Source organism: Brienomyrus brachyistius, chromosome 12, assembly GCF_023856365.1.
Source record: "Brienomyrus brachyistius isolate T26 chromosome 12, BBRACH_0.4, whole genome shotgun sequence".
Taxonomy (NCBI): domain Eukaryota; kingdom Metazoa; phylum Chordata; class Actinopteri; order Osteoglossiformes; family Mormyridae; genus Brienomyrus; species Brienomyrus brachyistius.
The window spans coordinates 15944866-15951209 of NC_064544.1; positions in this window are offsets into that span (position 1 = coordinate 15944866).

Consider the following 6344-nt stretch of genomic DNA (forward strand, 5'->3'; position numbering starts at 1 on the left):
TCAAAAATATTATTCAAGTAAATGAACCACTTCTTGTGACTGAAGGGGACTATATTTGCACAAACTGGCATTATTGAAAATAAAAGCATTACAGACGCTCTTTTGACTCAACTGCAGAGATCCAGGTGTCCCCTGGCCTTAACACCAGCACAAAAACTGTGTGCTGGGCTAAGGCAGTGCTGAACATCAGATGCAGTGGTATAAAGCATGCTGCCACTGGACAGTGGAAATGTGTTCTGTGGAGTGACGAATCACGCATCTCTGTTCTGTAGTCTGATGGGCAAGTCTGGGTTTGGCAGATGCCAGGACAATGTTACTTGCCTGAATGCATTGTGCCAACTGTAGAGTTTGGTGGAGGAAGGACAATGGCATGGGGTTTTTTTTTCAGGGCGTAGGTTGGGTTCCATAGTTCCTGTGAAAATAAATCTTAATGCTTCCAACTTTGTGGGAACAGTTTGGGGAAGGCCTATTGTGTTCCAGCATGAGTGCGCCCTGGTGCACAAAGCAAGGTCCATAAAGACATGGTTAGGTGGGAAGAACTTGATTGGTCCACACAGAGCCCTAAACTCAACCCCATCAAAAACACACACACACACTGAACTTGTATAAGGCCTTTGTTATGGCGGCTTCAAGACAAATGGGGTTTATAAACAAAACAGAACATACTGGGAAGGACACAAATGAAAAGGACCACAAGGGGCCAAAAAGCAAATGGGGAAAATCAAAATCCTAAGTAACCAAGCAAAGAAACAGGGTAAGACAAGTGGCAGGCAGAGAAACGTGCTATTGAATGAGGGCACAGGGCAACAAGACGCAGGTGAAGAAACTAGCACTAATGAACACAGAATTAAGGAACTAACAAGACCTGTGACTAAGGGAACACAGGGATAAACAATATCAAACTAAGGATAAACTAAAACAGGTATATCGTTATTAAACAGGTAAACCTCATTAGAGGACCTGGAATGGGACCACCTCTGTTCTGGCCCTCAGTCCCACTTCATGAATTCCGGTTCCTGAACCTGAACCACCCCTGTCTCGCGGTGGCCTCCAATTAGTTTAGTTTACTAAGTCCCCTTTAGTTTGAATCCCCTGTTGCCTTTTGGCTCCTTTGCCCTGTTTTATCTCCCCTGTACCCCATGTTCGTGTCTCTGTTCCTGTTTTGGTGGTCTGTTCTGTCTTGCGTCTCCCATGTTTGTCCCTAGCCCTGTTTGTGTGCACTTCCCAACCCCTGCTAGTTCCCGGTCTGGTGTAGTTCACTCTGTCCAGTTCATTGTTTTCCCTTATCGTCATTGGTCTGGTCTTGGGTTGGTCTTCATCTGTGACAGCCTCTTGTGTCTGACTAGTCGCTGTAGGGTGTTCTGGCCCTGGTCCATTCCCCTGTCCTGTGTCTCTTGGTTGTCTGTACCTGCATGTCCTGGTATGTTGGTCCCTTTTTAATTAATATTGCATAAATAATCACACATACTGCATGCACAGTCCCACAAGCAACATTAGTGTTTTCTTAGCCTACGTGCCCAGCTAAAGGGGCTAGCGCAACAGCAGAAAAACAGCGACACCTGCTGGCCAAACGGGGAGAAGACACAAAAGGATGGGACAAACGGGTGTTGACCCTGACACTAATCACTCAGATCGATAAAATTCATCTGTAGAGAAATCTGGAAAACCAGAGGGTGTGCAACAGTTGCGATGAACCCAAAATGCTAAACTAATACCTCATTATTTATTAACACAATTTTAATTTATTAACTTCACAAAGTTATGAAGTGGCTCGAAGAGCAAAAATAATTGCTGTGCATCATTGTCTGTGTACTGGATATCACAATTCTGTCCTTCCTTACATCCGTTAAAATGATTAAAGTCGGAAAACTTAATATCGAACATCAGGCTAACTTAACCGCGGTTGCGGCACATCACATAACTACTGGGGCACATGCCCCCGTAAAAGGGGTCTATCGACATCCATATCCTCCACCAAACTTTACAGCTGGCTCAATGCAGCCAGCCAGGTAATCTAGTCCTGGTAGCCGCCAAACCCAGTAAGTAAGTTAACTTTATTTACAAAGCACTTTAAAAATAACCTTAGTTGACCTAAGTGCTGTATCTAGTAAATAGATGATAAAAAATAGAAATAATGAAATTTACAAACAGACAATCCGCACACGAATACATTTTACGCTTCCTCAAAGTTAAACAATTTAGTTTACACTTCAAATTAGAAACTGAAGAGGCAGTCCTAATATGTCCCAAAGCCATGGTGATGCTATTGTAAAAGTATGATCACCCTTTGATTCTAACAGTCAGTAGAATATGCTGAGATGTTACGAGCGATAATTCAGTTATCTTTAATAAATCCGATATTTTTGCTACACGCTTTGTTTGACGTAACACGTTCACAGAAAGACCAGCAGAGAATCTGCCAGAGTCAGGTTGGTGGCATGAAGGATGCCTTGAGAAGCTTTGGGCTTTCTTCTGCTTGTGCAGAAAATGGCTCGAAGCGTTTCAGGCACCGAAAGTCTTTGTACAGAGACATCTGGTGGCCAGACAAAATTACTACAGGCCCTAAATACTATGCATGCTTTGGCTGTGCTGTGTGTGCCATAAGGAATATCTGAGCTAATCACATGTTAAAATAAATATTTTTAATCTTGTTTGTTAGTTTGTGTGTGTGTTCAGTAATGTATATATTGTATGCTGTATGATATGCATGTTAATGTTAATAGTGTAAGTGTGCACCAGGACAAACGCAAACTCCTTATACGTGTTAGTTCCTATCAAGACTTTCATATGGGATATGGGATGTCAAAAGTATTGTGACATTACATCAATCGAAGCTTGTGACCTAATAATGTGACATCATAGTCACATGATCACTTTCATTTGGTACAAGCTCCTCACACTAGGTGTTTATCAGTGTGTGTACTCGAACATGCCAGTTTGTCATGTTCCATTGCTGAAGTCCAGTTCCAATACTCAAGAGCAGAAACACAGAAGATGGTAAAAATCCCTGGATGTCATTCTTATCCTGCCCCAAATACCAAGGGTGCATCAGTTGTATCCATGCCAACACGATCAATCCCATGATTCATTGCGTTTCAAATTTGTTCTTGGGTGGCAAGTTAGCAAAATCGCTCCTGCCAAGAACACAAGTACTTTCTTTGCATTCTTGGTATTGATAAACACCCACTGTGTTTTGCTAGAGTGACACCAGCCTCAGAGCCTTGGTATCTACAGTAACGTTCCATCACTATGTCAAAGTATTAAGTAGTTGGTGACGTTACAGTTTTTCTCAATTGCTCTGGCACATTTTTCGAAATGTGCCAAAGCAACATTCTCTAAACTGTGAGTGCAAATGGCAAAACATCATGGATGACCGGCATAAATTCTTCAAAATCCTTAGTCCATGCCTTAAAAGCAAGTATTTACATCACTGAATATGTCAATCTCAAGTCCATGAATCATTGTCCACGGACATGACAGGTAAAATGTAAAGTCATGTTTTCAATATAAAATTGGCACAATCTAAACATTCTTTGATGCACAAAACATCTGAATGACAAGGGTAGGGAACATAAAAAAAAAAAAAAAAAAAAACTGATTGTGGGTGATTGATTCAAGAATAATATTTTATTGATCGCTGTATCACTGCAATTTATGGAATATATTTCTAAATAATTTTGAAAGCTTGGTTAACAGTTTTGCATGTGGTGACTAACATGATGATCACACACATAGTTTTGTGTGTAAAATGATCAAAATGGGAAACTACATGATCTATTTTGACCAAGAAGACTAAAACAAATGAAAATTTGTTTTCATATAATGACACTTGTACACAACTATTTGGATATATGTACTAAAACATTTGAAAATGTGTGTGAAGCAATGAGAAATTATGTTCCGCTATGCAGAAGTGACATTGTGGTGTGGGGATTACACTTGTTGTTTTGCAAATGTTAACTGTCATTTGATAACTACTCCAAAGCAATCAAAAAAATAATAAAAGCGTAATACAATGTATGTATTTTATACAATTTCCTCATAACCTTTTATGGTGGAGCCTATGTAATATTTAAAATGTGCTTTGAATGGTAGTCAGGTAAGTTTATATTCATCTACTCATATCTTTACTTTGGTTTTTGTGCTCTGGGTAGTGTTAGTAACCCTGTGTAGAGACTAAGTTCATTGCAAACTGAAGATCTGATGATGCCAAAGAAGTGCAGTGGACAGAAGAAGGAATACAGAATATGTCTAATGAGACAGAGCATTTTGAACTGGAAAATGGCATACTTTTCTTGAGAACTTACTGAAGTTTTGATTTATCGATAATATTTCAGGTAAGCCTTAACGATGCTGACTGGCCTGCTGCACTTACTGGCCATTCCGCATAACCATTACCTAGTGAATAATTTCCTTGGCCATCCCACGTAACCATTAACTACAGGATATTTTCCACGCACGCCACTACAAACAGATATAAATTTTATTGGTTGAAGAGACACAGATAGTTCTGTACTTGCTGAGCTCTACTCCTAACTAACTGAAAGTTTGCCTGACACACCCAGTCTGTTGTACAGTAAGTCTTCCATTGAAAATTAATTTTAATGCTATATCTTCTGTAATATATATATAAGTTTAGAAGCATACACTGGTACAGTATGTTGCCACACCCACCACATGATGAAACACCTCAGGATTCTGGTTGACACCCCCCCCCCATACCCACAGGTAGTCCAGTCCCACCCTTCAGCAGTGCCCAACTATCTGCCATAGTCAGGTGTTACGTAGGCGTCCCCTTGGCCTAATCCAGCGGCCCGGGTCCCAAACAATGAGGATCCTTAGATCCATAGTGCCATAACTGACACTCCTGAGAGTAATGTCCCTCATTCAAGACTCCCTCATTCAACAAACTCAAATGAGTGGTGGGCAAGGATTCTCTGAAAAGACAGAGTACCGAAGGAGTTCAGTCTTTGTCTCAGCTCACTGGAAAGCGTCCATGTCTCACAGCCATACAGCAAGGCAGGGAGCACCAGGACTCTGAAGACTTCGACCTTCGTCCTATAATACAGATATCAGGATCGCAACACACCTCTGACCCCCCATGATCTCCCAATCCGTCTACTGGCTTATAGGAAAAGTCAATAGAGACATGAATAAATCATTTACCAGAGTAGGTGATATACCATGTTTACTTCGCCTGGCACAGACTTGCGTTGTTAATCATCACGAACACTTGGTTAATGTTTATCACTTGTTTATGTGGCTATAGTTACTTCCGTTTCTAAAAGAAACAGCATTTTATATAAAGCTGTTGTATCACAGTTTATCAAGTATTTACTAAACTTTATGAAAAAGTACTTATGTATTTTTTTTTATTTTGGTGTGTTAATCCGTCATAAGAAACAATATTGCTTTTGTTTGAAATTAACCATACTGTAACTGTACTATTAGTATTTTATATCTTATATTGAATTAGTACACTATGTATTTTCTTTAGAAAGTTAAAATTTAGCATTCGGTTAGAAATTAAACTCTGAAAACATTACTAGTGGCATTTTGGTTGATATACCTTTACATTTTTTTAATATTTATATTCATAAGGTTTATTTACATATTGTTTTGTCTTGATGAGCATCGCCTGGCTTTTTGAGGCACGAACACAAATTGCTGGGCAATGCAGGTAAGTGTTTCAGCTTCTTACTGTTAGGCTATTTAATATAAATGAATGTAGTTAATATTAGTTTGTAAAAATGCAATCTGTTTGCCATTAAAACTTTCCTGTGCTTTATGGCTTCCACAGTACTCTGAAGATGTCTTAGGCAGTCACATTAGCTAAACTGATATTTAAGTGGCCTTGTGTGAAACGTTGACTTTATGTCTGTCAAAATGTGTTAGTTTAGCCATTTCAAAACCGCTCCTAAAGCCACCCCTGTACTTGCAGCAGCTGCCCAATACACCCGTGGTTTTTTACTTGACTTCTACCCCACCTTCTTTGACTAATCAATGCCCTATTCAGTTATTTAACAAATCAAGTTCATTCATTATTGAGCTGGTGGAGAAAGTAATACATAGAAAGGCTGAGGTGCCCCTAAGCAGAGGTTTGGGAACCAAAGCGCAGTTTATCTAACTATTCAACTAGATATCGGTAACTTTTTGGAGAACAGACTAAATTCTTGTTTGTTTTTTCATTGTGTTTCATTTGCATATGTTATGATGTTAAATTCTATTTTTTTCTGATCAAATATACAATTACTACCTAAATAAACAGCCTTAAACATTTTTTTGACAACCTAAGACTTGCAAAGTACTGTATACAGCATGTCTTAACTTACTAGCAATAGTAA